We start from the raw sequence: 23,794 nt of genomic DNA, 5'->3' as shown, positions 1-23,794 counted from the left end.
AATAAACAAGGAAATTCCAACCTCCCCAACCCCCCCCAAGAAAAAACAACAACAACAAAACTTAAAAAAAAAAAAAGAAAATTCTAAAGCACTAAATTAAAATCCAAGGCACCCATAGATTAAAGCCACTGACCAACAGACAGGCCTGAAACAGCATTGCAATTCTTACCAACTGACTGAAAGTCTTACTGAAAATAACTGTTAATTGAAATGAGATTAAAACTGTATTCATGGGTAAATTGAGATGACTGGGTTCTGGAGCCTCAGCAGAACCAGCAGCAGGGATGGCAGAGTCCAGGGCAACAGATTGCAGTAGTAAGGGATCAGATGGGAGACCTCAGGTTACCTTTGTGGGTGATGTAAAGGGCTGGAAATGTCAAGGTGAAGAATGTCGTAGAGTATTTGCCAGGCAACATTTACTGGACGAGGAAAGGCTCTTCTGTGTCATGGTATAGAACAGGCAATGGATTAAGTGAAGCCAATGCACTGAACAGTGGCTCGCACTCCATATGTATATCTGTGGCAAAATTCTGGTTCTGTGGAGATTTCAAAGAAGAAGGAAAACAATATCACAATTCAAATAAATAAACTGTTCATACCATTTAGTCACACAGAACAACTACCCATCAGCATATCCATAAAACACTAATCCGTGGGTTCACAGTCACTTTCTCCTATGCAGACAATACTTGTTCAACCTCTTTAGTGACTGAGAAACCGGAAAAGCTGAGGTGACTACTGGGCAATGGTTTTTGTGATTTCTGAATATCCTAGAACCAACTCAAATAATTTTGGACTTTTCAAAGGAACTAAAACTATAGGAAAAGAGTCTATGAATAAAAGGAAGAAAAACACATGCTTTGTTCTATGACTTTAAACATAGGAATATGTAGAAATATCATGGGTACTGAGACAGCTTTGTAAGTGCAAGTTACTATAAACATACACCCAGAGCACGTGCTCTATTACCTCCTCATAATCCTAGAAAGCTTATGGCTCATTATTTTTTTATTACTGCTCTGCAGAAGTTTTGGTTTGGGGACAGGATTTCATTTATGCACCCCGGGATGATTGACCATCCTATGACTTCAGTCTCCTCAGTGCTGGGATTGCAGGGAGTGATGGCCTGCCATATCCAATTTACCATTATCTTTTGTGACACATGCTAGATCTGTCTCCATTAGATCTTTGTTATTAATGCAAACTTCCTAACTAAATGAACTTGGCGTCACCTAAGCATGGATAAAGAGCCAGAAGAAGGTCAAGACTTCTGAATTTACCAGGATGTTCTTTCTCAAGGCATCCGACCTGATTCTAAGCAATCAGTACTTGGACCACTGGCACCTAAAATGGCATCCTGAGCATTTCTATGAGGACAAGTTGCTGGCACTCTAGCAGTTGTGATACAGCTACCAATACATATGAAAGTTGAGAGATAACTGCAGATTTCTTTAAGTGTAAGTTGAAAATGTATTGGCAAGTGGTTAACTAAAATCCTAACACAATTTAAAAGCCAAATAAATGATTTCAGATAAGGAGATTGTGAACAGGGTGCCAAGCACATTTAATTACATGTGTAATGCTATTGGATGAGTTTTCATCATGACCTTAACTGTCGTAGTTATCATTACCAATAGTTCTTTGTTTATTCTGGCATTCACTAGTGTGAATACAAAAATCATACCCTAACTTGTGGATCATTTGGCAACAGGCCCTTACTCTCATCTCATTCAAGTTCAAATTGTAAAAGCCAATCATATATTCCATGTCCATGTGAATCACTGACAGTCTGTTCAGCTGATCACCCAGCCAGAAATTGGCAAAGCCTACCTTATGGAAAGGAGCAGTAAATACTCGAAACTGAGAAAAAGAAAGGAAAAAATGAGAAAACATAGAAACAGTTCTCTACTTCAATGGCTGATCATTCAGAGTGACTGCTGGTAAAAAGGAAACCAATAAATCAGACACATACAGAATGCCCAGACAACGAGGGTGGGTAAAGTAGTAAAGTAGGAAGGAGTTGAATGCAAAATTGGAAAGTAAACAGTGGATGAGTGTGTGGTTGTGGTTGGGGAAAGCAGAAAACATGGGGAGGGAGAATATGCGAGCCATAGTGGTTCATTCCTGTAGGCCTTCACTTAGAAGCCTGAAGCAGCAATGCAACAATTTGAGGCTAGCCTGTGCTACCGAATAAGACACTTTCAAGAAAAAAATAAGTGATGGAAGCACAAGAATCAACCCGGTGTTAGCCTACAAAGCATTTGTTGGACAGGGGAACTCTTGGCTGACTACAAAGCTCTTCTTTGCCTATAAAAGACAGGAAGGGCCAGACAGTGGTGGCTCATGCCTTTAATCCCCAAACAGGGAGGAAGAGGCATGCAGATCTCTGAATTGGTGGCCAGGCTGGTCTACAATGTGAGTTCTAGGACAGCTGCACAGAAAAACCTTGTCTCAGAAAATCAGGGAGAGAAAAACAGGCAGGGAGTGTGATTACATCATCTGAAGCCTGTTGCATTCTCTAACCTAAATGACACTCTTAGAGCATTGGGTTTCAAGCCAGGATCTTATGCATATGAGGCATGCACTCTACCACTTGAGTGCACCCCCAGACTATATAATATTGATTTCACTAATGTAATGGCAATGGCTATGTTCGCCTTATATTTTCCACAAAAATCACCTCTGACCACTATTCTGAAAATAATTATAAATCTGTTAAGCAACTAACTCATGCAATATATTCTCTTAGAGATTATGGAATGCTATAGCTCATTTCTTATAACAATACTTTTAAGGGGAGTAGGTTGAGACAGAACTCACTATGTAGCCCAGGCTGGCCTCTAACTTGAAATTCTCCTGCTTTCACTCACTAAGTGCCAGGATCATAGTTTGTAACAGCACGGTAAACTTTCTCATAGCAATTCCTAAGGTAGTCCTTTGTTATTCCCATCAACAGAAACTCACCTTGACTTGTTCTCTCTAAATCTGTTATAATTACAAAAAAAAAAAAATCCTGGCATGGAAGAGCAAAACCAGACCCTAATGCAACCATCAGGTATAAACTCAAGTTGTGCAGAGGACCTGGTTTTGACTGCATGGAGGAGAATGGATAGAGATAGCTTTTAACTCTATCCTCTTAGACTCCCTTGACTTGATCATACAGAAGAAAATGCATAGATAATAATGCATTCCTCTGACACTGTAGTAATTCTGAAAATGAGTTTAAATTTCTACCTCTCTGGATATATATCTGTATTGATTTAGTAGACACATTCAACCTGGGAATCTATGGCAGGCCTCCCCTCAGATGTGGTTGGTTCTTTCTCTTTATTCTATAAGCATTTCTCTTCAGAGGGATACATGATTATATAATATGAATCAATCTTGAATATCATCTATATCAGATACTGCTTGAAGCTAGCTATGGAAGCAATAATAACAAGTTTTGAGATATTGGTCTCTGGAGCCGATATATTTTGATTCCATGACCCTCTGCCTGTGCTGTCAACCACTGAAACCTCTCTAGATCCCATAAGTTCATGTCCATACACACACGATTAAACTCAAAAAATAAAAAATTGGTAAAACCTGATCTGTGCCCAGGCAGTCATTGCACATGCCTTTAGAGCCAGAGGCAGCAGATCTGGGTGAGTTCAAGATTAGCCAGTTCAGTAGATCCAGCTCCAGGAAAACCAGGGCTACACTGAAACACCCTGCCTTGAAAAATAACAACAGCAGCAGCAGCAGCAGCAGCAGCAGCAGCACCACCACCACCACCACCACCACCACCACCAACAACAACAACTAAACAAAACAAAATAATTGATCGCTAATGAGATAACTAAGGACTCTATTTTAAAACTTTAGTTAGCTTACTAGAAGAATGAGGTAATGTTACTATTGGAAAGTCTGGGACTTTGTGCTATCTAATTGTACTCCTAGTTGGGGCAAATACAATGATAGGATAGAGGACAAAGACATACTTAGTATAAATAGAATGAACTATATTTGACACACTAACATTGCAGAAAGTTAGTACTTAAAGTTCTTAATTTTATTTTTTTGGGGAGGGAAGGTAGCATAAGTCAATTACAAAGATTCCCACATAACTATGAATATATATGGTGAGCAATCTATATTTTTAAGACCAAGTGTTTTTCAGTAAAAGTAAAGGTAAAAAACCAGGGAAATAAGATTTTTATTTTAGGACAAGTGTTTACAAAACATTTTCAATAAATAAAAATATGGTAAAAAAATTCTGTTAATACTCTGACATACATTATAGGGAATAACTTTATTAATGATGTTTGAATAAATAGTCCAACTGAATTTAAATGACCTATACCCAATAACACATGTGTTTTAGTAACGATATTTCAAAAGCAACAAATCACTGCTTCAGGGAAGACTTTTACTAGTGTGTTAATCCTTTTTATACTTCACTCCAGCCTATTCAACCAATCAGTCTAAATTTATCATCACACAGTTCAGACGCAGATACACATCCATTCAAAAGGGATCATTGTACTCATCAGAGAAAGTAACCATGCATTAAATGATGGCTTCCTACTTAAAAAAAGGACTCACTGAGGCACTGCACACAAAGTACGCATCTATACCATCCTGCAATTGCAACATCATCACAGTAAGCTTTCTGAATCTTCCAAAAACCTCATTTAGAAATAAGTTTATAGAAAAGCTAGAGCGGTGGCTCAGTAGTTTTGTACTGCTGCTATTGTGGAGGAAGGGGCTGAGTTCCCATCACCCAGGCATCTTCAACACTATCTACAATTCAAGCTTCAGGGATCAGATACACTCGTTTGGTGTTCATGAATACAAACCCCACACGTGGTACCCATACGTATATGTAGACACTCACTTTTAGGATTCAGACAAAAATAAACACTTCATAGGGATTTATAGATATAGGTAATCTAAGAGAATACTGAAGTAAATGAAGTATAAATTAGCCTTGGATTTCTGATCCTTCTACATTCAAATCCTAAGTAAGGAATTACACAATGACACTCTGCCTGACTCTCTTTTCTTTAGAAAGAAAAAAAAGTGCTATATATTACCACACTGATTAATTAATTATAATATTTACAATCAATTCACCATCTGACTACCATGTTATAAATGTTCAAGGTTATCTGGTATCCAACAAAAGCACTAACTCCTGAATCTGGCCACTATTCCCTTGTCCCAATGTGAATCCTGCCTCTAATACTGTGCAATCCAACAGTTGAGTTAGACATTTGAGGAAGTCAATGCTTTTGTACTATTCTCAAAATGTTGTGCATGCCTTCTAGACTTACCAGAAGTTTAAACAGCCAAATCTGGATTTATAGTAGGAAGTTTTGTTGGGATTGATAAGAAAAAAGACCATAAACCCATAAAGGGCAAGTGAATACACATATATAGGGATGATACTAATTGGAGCAAAGAAGCATGGCAGAAGGCTCAGGCACCATAATATCCCCAGGAATCCGGCAATCTGTAAAGCAGAGGGAAGACAAAAGAGAGAAAGTTCCTTCTTATCATTACACAGAATAGCCTTTAATAAACAAAGATATGAAAAATGATGAACAGTTCAATAATCCTCTAGTGGGAGATATACTTGATCACTGATCAGGTTATTCATAAACACCCGTTCAGTCAGTCACTCAGAGTGGATTACATCCATGGAATCCCAGTGAGTAAGACACTCTGACAGTGGAGAACACTCAAGAGACTCCCAATGAGCTGGCCGTTCATTTAGCGAGGACATGTTCACAAGACTCTGTGCTTTATTACCTCAAAGAGATGGTGATGAGACAAATTGTTTCTTGAATTAAGTTGAAAGTCGAGGACATGATTTACTCCAGCTTTTCTCCAACCATTTGTGTTGATGCCCAGTAGAAAAAGGAATTCAATCAGAAGATAGCTACCCCGATCGATTCTTATCAAGGCCAATACAGTTCTATTTATTTCAAGTTTATATACAGATAAAAGAAATTTATTCATTAGTTATCTACCATGTTCCCTTTAATTATCTTTTCTCATCATTCTCTAAGACACAGACCTAGGACAGAATGTTTCTACAAAGACAATTTGAATCTAGATAATCTTAAGGGTCAATAAATGTGCCTCTAGGCATATTTCTTCTGCCTCTTTACGCTGCAGAGTGCCATTAGAATAATTTCCATCAAACTTTTTTAATCATGTTATTCCATTGTTCTATATGTTTTTTAATTTCCATTTATTTTCTAAATTATATGACAGCAGGGTTAAATGGCATTGAACAGTAAGAACAGATGTTGTTTTTGTTTGAGATATACAGTCGTGGGTATCCTGGAGTATGCTATGTAGACCAGGCTGGCTTCAAACATAGGTATCCTCTTTCTTCTGCCTCCTGTATGCTGACATTAAATATCTGCCATGCCTAGTAAAAGACTAGTTTTGTCAATGGGAGCTTTCTATATGATAAAACCTCTTCTCCATTGCCTTCTTTGTCATTACACTAATTAAATGATCTACTGCACAGATTTGTTGTAAAATTAAAAGATACAAAACACAAGGCAATGTGGGGATCTAAATATCACATAATAATAGTTGACATCTATGGAGTGATTAGTACGCTAAGAGTTTAGTTAGTTTTGGTACTTTTACATGTAAAATAGTTTAAATCATTATAATAGTTTCCTGAATTTAAATTACTATGCCTATGTTGACTGAGAAAACATGAGCACAGATTGTTTGAGTAATATGCTCTGGATTATTGAGAAAAATGTAGCGTTTTGTTGGCCTGACCTTGTACTTGAAGGTACCCATCTTCCTCTGCCTCCACACCTGGCTGCAACTTTTATAATTGTGCATGAAGCTGGTGCTCTCCAGTACTATGTTGCTTATATGCCCATTCAAACCACTTGGGACCACTATTGATCTACAGCTTCCTACAATTCTGATATTCAAACACCTTAGCTCTGCACATTCAAGTTCTTAAAGGCATCTACTCTCCAAGTTACTTTTCCCAAACCTACCCTGCACTACTCCCAGTGACAGTCCCAATGCATCTTATCTTTTTAAATAGTGAGTTTTTCCCCAGCACCTACTGTGCTCTTCCATTTCATCTCAACCAAATTATACTTACTTAATTTAACTAATCATTTATTGTTTATAAAAATATTTAGTAAATTAAAAATAACATGTCAGAGAAAGTGTTGCTTTGAAATCAAATATAAATCAGATATCAAACCCTAGTAGGACAAATTATTTAATTTAGACTTTCTGGTTCTCAGTTTCCTCTTGGTCAATGGAAATATCATGTTCTCATACTGGTCTAAAAGACAAATGCTTAAAATGATTAGGTATTAGGAAAATGCAAATTAAAAAAATTAAGATAATATCTCTCATCCACTTGGATGGAACTAACAGCACCCTCATACATTACTGGTAGAAATGGAATGGGGTTTAACCTTTATAGAAGAAAATAAGATGCTTTCCTATAAAGTTAAACATACCCCAAGCCTGCACACCTACCTGGGTCCATTTCTTGCCCTAATAGGAGGGAAACAACTTGCTTACTTACGTCACCAGTACAGTGTTTTCTGATCACTACCTGTGAGCCATATCAAGCACATGCCCATAGCTCCTAATATAATAATACAAGCAATGAAAAATATTAAACTTAGAAGACCCAAAGAATCTATGAATGGACAAATAGATAAACAAACTGTGATATGTGGAATGTAATACAGAATGATGCCACAACATGAATGCATGTTGAGTACACACTAAGTTAAAAGGCCACAAGACTTCAGTCACATGGACTATCTACAGGAGGTATATCCATAAAGACAGAAAAGGACAGTAGTTGTCGACAGCTGGAGCAATATACATTTGTGACTGGGCTTCCTTCTAGTATGATAAAAGATATAGATAGATTGTGCAACAACACTGACTTCTTATTGTAAAATAGTTAATTCTGAAGTCAAAGAAACAGCCTAACCAAGCGTGAAAAAGTGAATTTGCACCATATAAAAGCAGGCTTTGTCATAGATACTTATAATTTACTGCTGTATCATGAAGCCAGGCAGGCCTGGAAATTTCACTAACCAGCCGCCGAGCAAAATGACCAGCCTCACGTTCAGTGAGCAACCTGGCCTAAGGGAATAAAGCAGGGATAAGAAAGACACCAATTGTCCTCTTTTGGATTTTTACATGGACACATGCTGGGTATACCTGTATACAGGAATCTGACTCACAGACACACACACACACACACACACACACACACACACACACACACACACAGAGAGAGAGAGAGAGAGAGAGAGAGAGAGAGAGAGAAAGAGAGAAAGAGAGAGAGAAAGAGAGAGAGACAGAGAGATAGAAAGAGAGAGAGAAAGGAATAGTCTTCATCTTTTATTCACTTCATTTCACTAAAAGAAATAATTAAAAAAGGGGGAAGTAATAAAATATTGAAGTTGACATTGCAATTCCATCTTAAGTTTAATTGTTTTAACTATTTACCACTCACAGGTTTGCTCTAACATTACAAAATTTCTTTTTTTTTCTGTTTTTTTTTCTTTTTTTTCAGAGCTGGGGACCGAACCCAGGGCCTTTCACTTGTTACCAAGCGCTTTACTGCTGAGCTAAATCCCCCACCCCCCAAAATTTCTAATCCTCTCTAGTCAACTTGACATAACCTAGAGTGACCTGGGAAGAGGGACCACTATGGAGAATGTGCTTGTGACTGTGTCTCTGGGAGACTGTCTTGACTGATGGCTGATATGAGAGGGCCCCCAAAAAACTCAAGTAATTATGGGATAAGCTGAGTTCATAGAGTTTCTATTTAAGAATAAGAATGCCATCTCTGTGAATAATGGTTCCATATAATAAAAGTTGCATACTGTTCCTTTCTAAACTCTCACATAGTTTATATTCTTAGTGAGTGGATACTAACATTCATTAGAATCTCCTGGGCTAAGTGATGCTATGTGTTGCTTGCTTGCTTGCTTGTACTAATTTAATTTTCACAGTAAAAACATACATTATTTTACAGAATATGAAGAAACAGTTAAATCAAGTGCTCAATCTAAGGAAACAAAAATTTAATTTCAGTAATCTGGTTTCAGATCCTTCTTGATTTGTATGTAAATTATATACAAATGACCACATGGATGTTAACTCAAAACAAAAAGCAATGCCCCAAACAGAATTCTATTCTAAATCTTTTCATTATAGTCTTTGCTGCATTGCGTCCAGTTGCTGGATATGTTTTCTTTTGTTGTTCTGGGTCCTGAATCACTGTTGAAACTCATCACAAAACAGTGCATGCACTTTACATCCCTTTCTGGCCATGGTAAGTAAGCACTGTCTTCTAACACGAATTGTCAATCTTTTTGCAAGGTAAATCAAATAATGTGTATTTTTGGTGTTTGGCTTCTTTTGTTTATTTTTAAATGGTTAATTTCATGTACTATAAACCACTTATAAACTTTCAACTGTGTCCTGTATGTGTCTACACTTCATTCCTCTTTTCTCCACAACATCCCATTGGGAAATAACATCTATCACGTTGTTGATAGAACTTTGGATTGTTCCAGTTTGGGGACATTAACATAGTACAGTTGCTAATATTCTCGAGTGCTTACTTGGACTATGCGATCATCTCTCTTCCTAGTGACGGATCATAGGTTACTGCCCACAAACATAGGTTACCTCCGTTTTGGTAAATAGTGCCTAGCAGCACTCTGAAGTGCTATGCCTACCTTTCACTTCCAGCATTACTGCCGAGATGTGCCTCTGTACAGGGCAACACAACTCCTGTACACACTCCACAATTTATGACTATGTGAGAGGCTTCTAAGCTGCTACTGTTGTAGGCAACATGGCACAAAATTATTTCTTTGTATTGTAGCCTCTTAGGCTGCACATTTGTAAAAAATAAATTAATTAAAATGATTACAACAGTTTACATATACAACCAACTATACTCAATAATTATTTGAACAATCAATAGTCCTACCATTAGTTTACAAGTGCTTATTTTATATCCTATGTCTACTGCAAATGTTAAGTTGTAAGTGAAATCTGGCATAATTTGATTATTTCAAATTGAGCAAAGGTTAATAGAAGAAAAACTGAAAAACAAAAATCTGTATAGAAAGAAAAAATATAAGAGATTTTTTATGGCAAATTATTGAACACTAGGTCATGTCCCCTTGAGAGAACATAGCAATTTTTTTACATATTCACATAATTTTTTATGTGAATTCTCAAAGAAAAGAATTGTCTTGCACATGCATTACTGCTGCTGCGTCTCCCTCTGACTCTCATGATAGCTATCTTCTCAGTACCTGAGGGGAGATAAAAAAAGACAGACAGCTGGCCTTATCTGTTTACCCTCCCCCTCACCAATGCACACAAATATCAAACAAAAAATTGTTCTGATGTTAGAGTATAATGCACAATATTAGATGTATAAAATGCATGCATTAAAAATAAACTCAGAGTAATACAGTCTATGTTTACTAAAAACTCAGCTTGTCAACTAAGTTAAAAAATAAAAAAAAAAACCTTTCCCTTTAATTCACATGAAAAGAAAGAAATCTTTCCCTGACTTACTTAAACTCTTAAGGAGTGACTTCTCCTGGTTTTCAGTACTGGGGACTGAACTCAGGAGTCCATTTGAGACAGGCAAGCATTCTGCTACTGAGCTACACAACCCTCCCCTTTCTCTGGACCCCCAAACACTTTTTTTGTCTGAAGACTCATGGGGGTCAAGGCCAGTTACTAGATACATAAAGGTGACTTGTGGGTTTACTGGGGAGATAACACAGGGAGCATAGAGCTTAAGGTGCAAGTGTGAGGACCTGAGTTTGAGTGCCAGGAATCCACATAAAAAGCTAGATTTTATAAACATGAGTCTATAATCCCTGTGCTCCGGCAACTGTATGGCAGGGTGAGATTGGAGAATCTTAGACACCTATAGGCCAGCTTGACTGGCATAGCCGAGGTAAACAATAGAAACCTTGCATCAAAACAAGATGGAACAATGCCTACCGTGGTCCTCTGATATTCTACCAGTGCAGGGGCTCACATTTACATTCATGGAAAATACAAACATGTCAGGTTTTAAATTACTTACAGATGAACAAATAAAGATACATTTATAGTAATCCTGTAAATTTAAGGTACTGTGTTTATTGAATAGATGAGGACACTGATGTAGAAAAGAAGAATTGTCCATATGACCAAAACAGCAACCCACCAATGGTGGAGCTGGAACTGAATGTCAGGCCGAGTTATGCTCTTTCCATGGCAGCTTGGTAATCTGGTTGGTCATGTGTACTGTAAACATTTCATGTATCCTAGACTGTAAACTATAATTACCCTATATGCACAGAAACAGGTTACAAAATTATCATAACTCTCAGCAATGTTAAATTGTATGACTTCGGTGCATAATACTTTTAGCAACTAGTGGAAATGAGAACCTTAAAGTTTTGGCTGTAATGTTTGACCTGTCTTTCTAGCTACAGAATTCTAATAATACAATGAAAACATACAGTCAGTAGGAATGTTCATGTAAAAGCGCTTGCAACTAGGGTTATAACTTTATGATATAAAATAGGCAATTCTGAGGAAACAGCATCCAAGAAATAATAAAGTTCTGTACATCACTTAATTTCAATTGGTTTCTCTTCGATCCATTCAAACTTCTCCAAATATTGTTAAACTCCTATTATGCTCCATGTAGTATTCTAGCACTTAGAGACAACAGTCCAGGCATAAAGGTGTTTGGTACCAAGTGCAACTATTTTTTACATATAAGTGGCAAGTAGAGACAGGAGTATGTGATGCACTGGCATGTCCCAAACATCTGAAGAAAACTAATATTGGCTAAAGGGATAGAAAAAGGGAAAGGAGACCATTTTAGTGTAGTGTGATCACAGAATGCCTCACTGAAAATACAGCAATAAACAGATCTAAATTAAGGGAAAGAATAAGGCAAAGAGACAACCTGGGAAAGAGCTCCCTAAGCAACAGATGTGTTCAAAGACTAGTGAATACAACTGAGTGAACACGGGGAGAAAGACAAGATAGGAAGTAACCAACAACTAAGGTTCAACATCCTTAAACATACTCTTTACTATGGAGGAGGAGAGGATGAAGAAAAGAGAACAGAAGAAAATTAACTTGCACAGACACGTGGTTAGATGACGCTCACGGTAGATGCACACTGTTGTATGGTAAACAAGAAACAACTCTTGAGACAAAGATAGTAATAATGGATAGAGTGAAGAGTGATAAAATTCAAAGAATATGAAGACACAGTAATCAGATTTCCTGTTTGTGTAAGTGATAAAATACGAAGGGTGTTGTTTGGAAACTAAGTGTTGGCCAAAGGTCAAGTATCGTGTGTGCTGTCCCCAGCGAGTAGTGTTATTAGTAATAACAGTGAGCAATTGACTCTAACACTGTGGCAAAAGTGATATGCCTTCCTACAGATTTGAAGAGATCAAGTTATCAAGGACTAAAATCTTTACAAACATGAGCGGAAAGGAGTAAAAGCCAGAGCACTCAGGAAAACAACTGTGCCCTTCCCAAAACCTGGCTTTTGGAATAAATAAAATAATGATATAAACTCTCTGACTTCCAGGAACCATAACAAGCAGGGAAATCCAAATGCTCTGAGAGGCTCCCATCTCACATGTGGGAGAAGACTCAGACAAGGCTATCTCTTCAGGGAACCCACTCAACTCCTACGGAGGAATCACTGAGCTTTCCCATTTTCAACATATTACTTCCTCTTTTTATACCAAGACAGAAGGGCAGCTTACTTCTCCCAATGTTTGATCTGTTCATGCTCTTTGTTCTCCTTCCCAAATGGCTGTTTACTCTGAATTGCAGGCAAATAGGTAAACCCTAGAAGTACTGAAAGAATATCGATGAGGCAGTTGCAGACACATAAACACTTTTGACATCACAGAAGAAGCTAGGGCTCTTCAGGATACAAAATATTTTTCAGGGAGGGCCTAATGATGATGTCACTGAGAACTGCCATAGCCTACCTCAGGAACAGCTTTCCTTACATTGACCAGATTTGAGGGTGCCCTTTACAGGTGTGTGTCCTGTGACACAGTGAAAACCTTTACATACTACAACTCTCTACAGGTAGAGAATTCTCTTTGCTTCATTATTGATTACATGTTCTGAATGGAGAAAGTTAGTCAGGGGCTGGGCATAGGTAGAAAAGATCTAGGAACATGGAGTGGAGGAGATTCTTCTGGAAAATATTTTTTCCAGGTGGATTCCTGTGACATACAGTTCAATTTTATATGGTTTCTCTATTTCAAAAAGGCCAGTATTTTCCTTACAGACCATTAATTGCATGAATATATTATTACATTTTTCATTGTAGGTGACGTTATATATATTCCTGAATGTTTACTCAAATTCTGTTTTCCAATACAATTTTTGTAATGATTTAGGCAACCAAGGGGGCCCAGCTATAGCATGATTATACCAGTGTATATATTGTGTACTACTTGAAAGGATAATCTCCCAAATCCTTATTTTATCCAAAAAATACCAGATATCAGTAAAGAAAAGGAAAACATGGATTATAGAATGTGGATCTGTATCCATATTAGATATCAGTTCTTTAATATCTACCTTCCTGTGTTCCCAGAGACAGTCTTGAACATTTTGAATATTTAACCATGATTCTTCAGGCCAAACATAAGATTCAGGAGGATGGGCATGGAGAGGAATGGGTGAGGTCCATTTAATCCTCAACCTCATTGGTTTCTTGATACCATGAGGGTGTATATTTGGAATCGTTCTTTCTGGATTCCACAACATTGATCTAGTTTCCCAGAATCCATGTTAAACTTCCACCTAACCTCATAGCTGTTGGAGCCAGCAAATTGTGTTCGTATGTATGTATGTATGTATGTATGTATGTATGTATGTATGTATGAATGTATGTATGTAATGTATGTATGTATGTATGTATGTATGTATGTATGTATGTATATATATGATCAGCCACCAAATCTAGATAATGCAAAGAAGTGCCACTGAGAGGAACAAGATATAATTCTTTCCTGAGAGACACAGCTAGAACATGTCAAATACAGAAGTGAATGATAGTGGTAGACAAGTGATCTGTAAACGTACCTCTTTTTGGTAGATTTTAAGAAAGGATTACAACAGCTGAAAGGGCTTTCAATACCATAAGAACAACAATGCCAATGAAGCAGAGATTTCTGTTGCTAAACAAATTTTCAAAGACTGTACATGGACATACCTATAGCTACAACTGCATATGTAGCAGAGGATTGCCTTGTTTGGCACCAATGTAAGGAGAAACCCTTGGTCCAACATAGTTTTGACTACTACTTCAAGGAAATGTCAAGGGTCAGTAAATGGGGTTATAGAAAAGTGGAAGGGTCTGGGTAGGGATCTTATGGCAGGAAACTGGTAAAGAAAATAACATTTGAAATAAATATATATTCAATAAATTTAAAAGAGGAATGAAATTTTCTAAAAAATAATTAAAGAAGAAAAAGGGAAGAAAACTGCAAGCTTATCACACATATTGACACAGAAATCTAAAGGGTCACTGTCAGGCAATGATAGAGTAATACTAGTGGAAAAACTGAGATGATGAAATCTCAAGTAAAAGCACTTCTCTCTCCCAAATATCAGTGTCAGACACAAATTGCACTATAGGAATTCAAATCATTGAGGATTTTCCTCTGAGCTTAGGACAAAATCTTGTCTTTACCTTCTTCCTCAGGACCTTTTTCTTCTGGGCAAAAAGAGTTAAAGCCATGAACTCTAAGGAACAACTGTGCCTTTCAAATACCTGATTTGGGATAAAGATGTTAATGATATAAACTCTCTGACTTCCATGAACCATAAGAAAGAGTGAAGACTGGATGCTTCTGAGAGGCTCCCTGCTCCTGATTCCCATATGTGGAAAGGTCAGATCAAGGCTATCTCTTCAGAACCCACTCAACTCATACCCAGGACTCACTGCGATTTCCCATGGATGACAATTTTTTTTTATACCAAGCCAGAAAGCCAACTTCCATCTCCCCATCTCTAATCTCTCCATCCTCCCTGTTCTCCTTCTCAAATTGTTGTTTATTCTGAATTATTAGCCAAATAGTAAACCCTAGAGGTACTGAAGGAATATCCGAGAGAATTGCTGTCATGCCAAAACTTGTGTCATCACAGAAGAACATAGGACTCTCCAGGATAGAAGAGAGTTTTCAGGTAGGGCCTAATGATGATGTCACTGAGACGTGCTATGGCCTACCTGCTAAACAGCTTTCCTTACATTGACCAGATTTGAGTTTGCACTTTCCAAATATGTCCCCTGTGACACAGTGGAAATCTATACATAACCCATCTTTCTAAAGCTAGAGACTTCTCTCTGCTTCACTAGTGGTTACATTCTCTGAATGGAGAAAGTTAGACAGGGACTTGGCATGGGTTGAAAAGATTTAGGTACATGGAATGTAGAAGAAAATTCTATATAATAGTGTTACTCCCAGGTTCATTCCTGTGACATACAGTTCAATTTTCTGGGATTTCTCAATTCTGTTTCCCAAATGCCAGTATTTACCCTACAGCCTTTAATTGAATATTATATTTCAATTTCCTATTGTAAATTTCTTGATAGGGGATTGTGTAAATATTCCTCAATGTGTACTCAGTAATATGTTTTCCAATTCCATTTTCTACAATGATTTTGGTCACAATATGGGCCCAGCTGTAAAGTGAGTATAACAGTGTAAATACTGTGTACCTCCTTCAAATGATAAACTGCCAAATCCGTATTTTAACAAAAAATTACCAGACATCAGGAAAGCAAATGGCAACATGGACTATTGAATTCAGTTATCTAGTCCCATTTGATATCAGTACTACCCTGTCTAGCTACCGGTGTTCCCATGGCAAGAAATGAATCATATTACCATGATTCTTTCTTAAAGCCAAAAGTAAGATACAGGATGATGGGCAGGAAAAAGAATGGCTTGAGGTTCTACTTCAATAGGTTCCTAAAAACAGAAGGGAGACTATTTGCATTGTCATTTCTTTATTCTACATTCTTGACATAATTGGGCATAATCCATGTGAACATGCCACTTGACGAAAGAAGTGTAAGACCCACCAAAACTATATTTGTACACATCAGCCAAGAAAACTAGGTAAGATTCATGAAGGAAGAAATGCATTCTGCCAGGACCTGAATTTAGATATTTCCTGAGAGACACAGATACAGCATGTGAAATACAGAAGTGAATGCAAGTACCAAACCAGTGAACTGAAAACAGACCTCTTGTTGGTAAATTTTGAAAAAGGATTCGAAGAGCTGAAGTTGCTGTCAAGCCGAAAAGAACAACAATGACAGTGAACCATCGCTTTCCCATAATAGACCGATATACAAAGAAAGTACATGGACTAACCTATGGCTCCAAATGCATATGTGGCAGAAGATGGCCTTTTGGGGCAACATTGGAAAGAGAAGCCCTTGTATTCCCTACCTTGTCTCCCAATTAAAGGGAATGCATTGCGGCAGAAAGTCTGGTTTGAACAGAAGGAAATGGAATGGGTAGGAACCATATGGGCAGGAAACTGGGAAAGGAAATAATATTTTAAAAGTAATTATAGAAACATCCAGTTAAAAATCAATAAATTTTGCCAAAAAATAAAAAGAATGATATAAAGAAAGAAAGCTGCCAAGTAAAAAGACATATTGACACAGAAATCTGAAGAGTTATTCAGAGTAATACTAATGGAAAGACTGAGATGATGATGTCTCAACAACAAGTACTTCTCTATCCCAGATATCAGTGTCAGACACAAACTGCACTATAGGTATCCAAAGTATGGAGGAGTTTACTCAGAGCTTGGGATACAATACTTGTTTTTCCCTTCTTCGTTAAGACCTTTTCTACTTGACAAAAAGAATAAAGGTCATGACGTCTCAGGAAAATAACTATGCCCTTCACAACACTTGGATTTTGGTATCAAGAAATTAATGATATAAACTCTCTGACTTCAAGGAACCATAAGAACAGAGAAGTCCAGATAAGAACAGAGAAGTGCAGATGCTTTGGAGAGTCTCCCAGCTCCTGATTCCCTCTGGTGGAAGACTCGGATCAAGGCTATGTCTTCAGCGATACCACTCAACCCCTACCAAAGAACCACTGAGCTTTCCAAAGGACCACCTATTTCTTCCTTGTTTTTTATACCAAGATGGAAGACCAGCTTCTTTCTCCCTATTTCTGTTCTACTAATCCTCTTTGTTATCACTCCCAAATTTCCTCTGAAGTAGACACCTATTAATAAACCCAAAACGTACTGAAGAAATATCTCAGAGACAGTTGCAGTCACAACAACACTTGGGACATCACAGAAGAAGCTAGTGTTCTCCAGGTTATGAGAGAGTTTTCAGGGAATGCCTAATAATGATGTCACTGAGAACTGTCATGTCCTACCTGCTGAAGACCTTTCCTTCCATTGACCAGATTCAAGTTTGCACTTTCCAGGTATGTCTCCTGTGACACAGTGGAAACCTTTATGTACTCCTTCTCTCTAAAGCTAGAGACTTCTCGCTGCTTCTCTAGTAGTTACATGCTGTGGCCCTGGCATGGGTGAAAAAGATGTATGAACATGGAGTGTAGGAGATTCTTCTAGATAATATTTGTATTCCCAGGTTCATTCCTTTGACATACAATTCAATTTTGTAGGTTTTCTCTATTTCCCAATGGCCAGTATTTTCCCTACAGACGTATAATTGATTGAATATTGTATTTCAATTTATTTTTATAATTTCCTTGATACGGGACGTAGTAAATATTTCTCAATGTACTCAAAAATTCTGTTTTTGAATACCATTTTCTGGAATGATATGGTCACAAATGTTCCCCAGCTATAGAGTAAGTATAATAGTGTAAATTCTGTGTACCTACTTCAAATGGTAATATCCCAAATTCTTATTTTATAGAAAAATTACCAGACATCAGGAGAGCAAAGGACAATATGAATTCTGTTTCTTGTCCCATTTGATACCAGTACTACAGTATCTAGCTTCAAGTGTTCCCATGGCTAGAATTGGGGGTTTAGGATGATTTACCATGATTCTTCAGGCCAAATGTAAGATACTGGATATTGTGCAGGGAAAAGTGTGACTTGAGGAGCAGTTAAACGTCTACTTCAGGTTTGGGGATTTAGCTCAATGGAGAGCGCTTGCCTAGCAAGCACAAGGCCATGGGTTCGGTCCCTAGCTCTGAATAAAAGAGAAAAAATAAAGTCTACTTCAATAGGTTCAAGAATACAGGGGTAGTCTCTTTGAAATTGTCATTTTTGAATTCTATATTCTTGACATAGTTGATCACAATCCTTGTTAAAATTCCAATTAACTTCATAGGTGTAAGAGCCACCAAAAGTATATATGTATACATCAGACACCAAAACTAGATAAGATTGATGAAGGTAAGAAGTGCATTCTACCAGGAACCGGAAAAAGGTATTTCCTGAGAGACACAGATACAGCATGTCAAATACAGAAGTGAATGCTAGTAGCAAAACAGTGTACTGAAAACGGAGCTGTTCTTCGTAAACTTTGAAAAAGGATTAGAGGAGCTGAAGGTACTTTCAACCCCTTAAGAACAAAAATGCCAATGAACCAGAGCTTTCTCATACTACACCAATATACAAAGAAAGTACATGGACTGAGCTATGGCTCCAAATGCATATGTGGCTGACTATGGACTTTTTGGGAAGCACTGGAAAGAGAAATCCTTGTCCTTCCTTGTACATCTTTCAGGTCAAGGGAATGTCATGCAGGAAAAAGGCTGGTTAGAGAAGGAAATGGGAATGGGTAAGGATCTTATAGTCAGGAAACTGGGAAAGGAAATTATATTTGAAATGTAAATACAGAAACATCCTTTTAAAAAAGCAATAAAATTTGCTAAAAAAAAATGAAGGTTATAAAAGAAAGAAAAAGCTGCCAAGTAGTCACACATATTGACTCGTAAATCTGAAGTGGTAGTCAGAGTAAAATTAGTGGAAAGACTGAGATGATGAAGTCTCAACTAGAAAATCTTCTCTCCCAGATACCAGTGTCAGACACAAATTGCACGATAGGTATCCAAAGCATGGAGGAGTTTACTCTGAGCTGAGGACACAATATTTGTCTTTCCTTTGTTTCTTTGGGCCTTTTTCTTCAGGGCAAAAAGAGTAAAATCCATGAGCTCTGAGGAGAACAACTGTGCCCTTCCCAACAACTGGCTTTTGGAATGCAGAAATTGATTATATAAACTCTCTGACTTCCAGGAACCATATCAAGCAGGTAAGTCCAGATGATTCTGAGAAGACCACAGCTCCTGATTCCCATGTGTGGAAGGCTCAGATCAAGTCTATCTCTTCAGAGAACACTCTCAATCCCTACCTAAGACACACCGAGCTTTCCCATAGACCAATTATTTCTTCCTTTTTTTTATACAAAGACAGAAGGACAGCTTCCTTCTCTTTTATCTCCCTCCAAAATGACTGTTTAGCCAGAATAAGAGGTAAATGAGTTAACCCTAGAGGTCCTCAAAAAATATCCAAAAGGTAGTTGCTGTCACCATGACACTCGTGACATCACAGAAAAGCTAGGGCTCTCCAGGATACAAGAGAATTTTCAGGGACAGCCTAATGAAGACTTCAATGAGAATTGCCCTGGTCTAACTGTTGAATAGCTTTCCTTACATTGACCAGATTTGAGGGTGCCCTTTCCAAGAGTGTCTCCTGTGACATACTGGAAACCTTTTCATACTATATGTCTCTAAAGCTAGAGACTTCTCTTTGCTTCATTAGTATTTACATGTTCAGAATAGAGAATGTTGGTCAGGAGCTTGGCATGGGTAAAAAAGATCTAGGAACATGGGGTGGAGGAGATTCTTCTGGATAATAATTCCACTCCCAGGTCCATTCCTGTGACATACAGTACAAGTTCCTAGGTTTTTCGGTTTCCCAAAGTCCAATATTTTCCCTCCAGACGTTTAACTGAATGAATATTGTATTACATAGTCTTATTGTACATTCTTTGAAAGAGGACTTTATATATATTCCTGAATGTGTACTCAAAAATTCTGTTTTTGGGGTTGGGGATTTAGCTCAGTGTTAGAGCCCTTGCCTAGCAAGTGCAAGGTTCTGGGTTCGGTCCCCAGCTCCAAAGGAAAAAAAAAATTCTGTTTTCCAATTTTATTTTTTGCAATGATATTGACAACAAAGTGGGCCCAGCTAAAGTGTGAATATAACAATATAAATATTGTATACCTATTTCAAATGTTAATCTCCCAAATCCTTATTTTATACAAAAATCACCAACCATCAGTAAAGCAAAGGACAGCATGGACCCAAAAATGCGGTTCTGAATTTCTTTTAGGCTTGAAAAATTTTTCCCAGAAAGTTTTGTGGGTGTATTTGTGTCTTTATCCCTCCACTGGTGGTCCTTCCGGGCTACAGGACTTGGCCTCTTAATGTTCCATATCACCAATGTTAGTAACAGCTTAGGTTACCCCCGTTGATTGATGGGTACCTCCCTTATTCCAGGTCTCTTTCTCATCCTGGAGATTTCCCCTACCTCCTCATCTCTAAAAGTTCAAGATTTCCTTTCCTTCTCCTGACTATTGGGTCATATCTCCTGTCCCTTCCCGCACAGGATCCATTCTCCTCTTCCTTCTATCTCCCATCTAGTTCCTTTCCTCAATCTGCCTCCTAGATTATTTTATTCCCCATTCCACATGAGAGTCAATCATATGCACTTGGGCCATTCTTCTTGTTTATCTTCTTTGTATCTATGAGCTTAGTGGAGGATGTCCTGTAGTTTATGGATAATATTACTTATAATTGAGCAATTTCAAAAACCCTGCTGAATGTCAGGGGGAGCAAATTTAAGTAAAAGGAAACTTAAAACATAGATTAAATCACAGATTTTAAAAATTGACCTAATAATAAAATTTCTCTACTATCATAAGGAATTATTATATCATTGGCAATTTTTTAATTGGTACCATAAATTTGTGAGACAAATGATGTTTTAACCAAATAATTATGGATAATATGACTAAGATCAAATGAGATAAGTATATTGTTTTCATTCTGATATCACTTCCTGGCATTTTTCCTCAAATATGATTTATATAGCATTAAATATTATGGTATTAGTTTTAAATTTTAATATTTATATTAACCTAACCTATAAAGTAACAGGCTGTCTTATGTTATGTTTGTAGACATTCAACCTCATCCTCGCTTCCTCAGTTCTTTGTTCCCACCTGTCCTATGTCCCTCACCACTTATACTAGTCTCTCTTCATTATTATTACTTCTACATTCATATCCAACATGTCCAATATCTTCCATACCACACTGTTTAAAACCCTACTTTCTAATCTCTGCGACCTATACCAGTTAAATGAACTCAAACCACCCACAGCTTCACATAAATGCAAGTATATTAAAGTGAGATTCTTTGATCTATATGAGAAAGAACACATGGTACTTGCCTTACTGAGTCTTTGTTACCTTACTCGGTATAATTTCTAGTTACATCTATTTTCCTGAAACCATCATAGTTTAGTTTTCCTAGGGGAGAATGAAGTACCATTGTGTATACTGGCACATTCTTATGTATCTATGTATCAATGAACATTCCTTAATATTCTCAATAAAAGAGCAATAGATTTCTCTGTGAATATCGATGACAAAGCTCAGATAGAGAAGTCAAGATTAATTACTGACAAACTAAGAAAAAATGTTCAAAGATAAAAATAACTAACATATTTGTGGTTATATTAACTAGAGCAGTGTATGATAAAGTTAATAAATGATGTGGTATTTATAATATTTTATACTAACTAAAATGTAGAATATTCAATACTTTAGAGAATGCTTATAAAATTGCACATCACTAAGTGATATTTCCACTAAAAATTTCATCTTTTTATAACATATTTTGGATATATATATATATATATATATATATATATATATATATATATATATATATAAAAGAACATTAAGAAGTTACTGTCAAAAAACTCAGTAACAACACCTAAGACTGGCTATATGAATAAACAACAGACTAGGAGTTATTGAAAACCTCTCCAGGTAAATTAAGAGACTTAGGAAAAAGGTAGCATTTTAACAAAATACAATAAAATCCTTAAACTCTACTAAGATGGTTACTATGCATTCCTATGCGCTAAGGTTTCATCAACAAGCATGGTACATGAAGAGAATGTATATATCAGAAAAATAAATTTATCTTTAACATACTTACTTTCTTCATAAAACCCAAGCAGACACTTCTCTTTTTTGTTGCTTCAAACCTATGTACAAAGCACGGTTTTGATTATAACACTAACATTTCAAAACAATCATTAAATATGCAAAGATCTTAACACAAAACCCCGAATTTACAGAGCACCCATACAAACTTAAGAAGGAAAAGAAAACGTTTTAAAGTAGATTGATATGTGTAATGAAGTCCCCAGCTGACCAGTACAGACAGGTTAAGTTTATTGTTCTATATATTCCATAGAATACTCTCTCCCAGCTCGTTGTTCCTTAGCATACGTTTTTGCTTATGTTTCTCTGAGAGCAGGTGGTATTTCTCAAAAAATTAGTTCAAATCATCTGATCTTCACTCCAACAAATAGAAGGTGTTTACATTAGAGGACAACCAATTAAAGTTTCTCATTGTATATTGTGCAAAATTTTATATTTGATTTTGTATGCTTAATATGCTTCTACACCTTAGTGATGAGCATTCAAGATTGGCCTGAAATCCACCATTCTTAATTCACAATGTAAAAACCCTTTAGCTAATCACAGAAAAGCCTTCAAAGTGTATTTACATAGGTTTATTAAATACAAATTCAGCTTACACTTTAAGGGGTATAGTGATGGAAAACATCTTTTCATACATTTTCGGTTCCTTCACATTATTTTATAGCTAAGACATTTCAGTAGAATCAAGATAAAATTATTAACATCTTTCTAAAATAAAATGAGAGTTTTTTTTTTCTTTTTATAATACAGAACTTATTCTTGAACATTTTTTGAGACAGTGTTTCTTTTATATAACTGGAAGTACCAGAACTCTCTCTCTCTCTCTCTCTCTCTCTCTCTCTCTCTCTCTCTCTCTCTCTCTCTCTCTCTCTGTAGACCAAGCTGGCCTCGAACTTAGAGTCTGCCTGCTTCTGCTCCCCAGTGCTAAGATTAAAGGCCTGTGCCCCTACACCCCGTGCTTTTCTACATCTTTAACAAGCTCTTGTCTCATTATATTCCAAATCATATGAAGTTAATTCGCTTAAGAGCCCAGAAGAAATCCAATGACAAAAATATATTTTGCACATCTAAGTCCCTCTTCCCCAGTTCCTGATTGATCTAGTCACCTAGCAAGCCCTCTGAAGTAACTGTAAACAACAAATTATGGCTTTTATTACAGGAATAAAGAAAAGGACTGTTCACTGCACAATCTCATGATATCATGGAACTATTCTTCCAACACTACAAAGTGAAATCTTATAATGACTCTTGTACCTGAAGCCACAGTTTCTTACCTTCTATTTGGTTGTGCACACTGTGACCACCATTTCATTAATACAAGGTTTAACCCAAACATATTCTCTGCCCCAAGAATCCATTTCTATTATATTGTCATATTCAGCCATGTTCAGTTTAATTTAAGCACCAACCACACCAAAGTGAGGGTTTATAAAATATCCAAC

Source organism: Rattus norvegicus, chromosome Y (genome assembly GCF_021556685.1).
Source record: "Rattus norvegicus strain SHRSP/BbbUtx chromosome Y, alternate assembly SHRSP_T2T, whole genome shotgun sequence".
Lineage (NCBI taxonomy): Eukaryota > Metazoa > Chordata > Mammalia > Rodentia > Muridae > Rattus > Rattus norvegicus.
The sequence above is the reverse complement of the archived record's forward strand: the minus strand, read 5'-3'. Positions refer to the sequence as shown.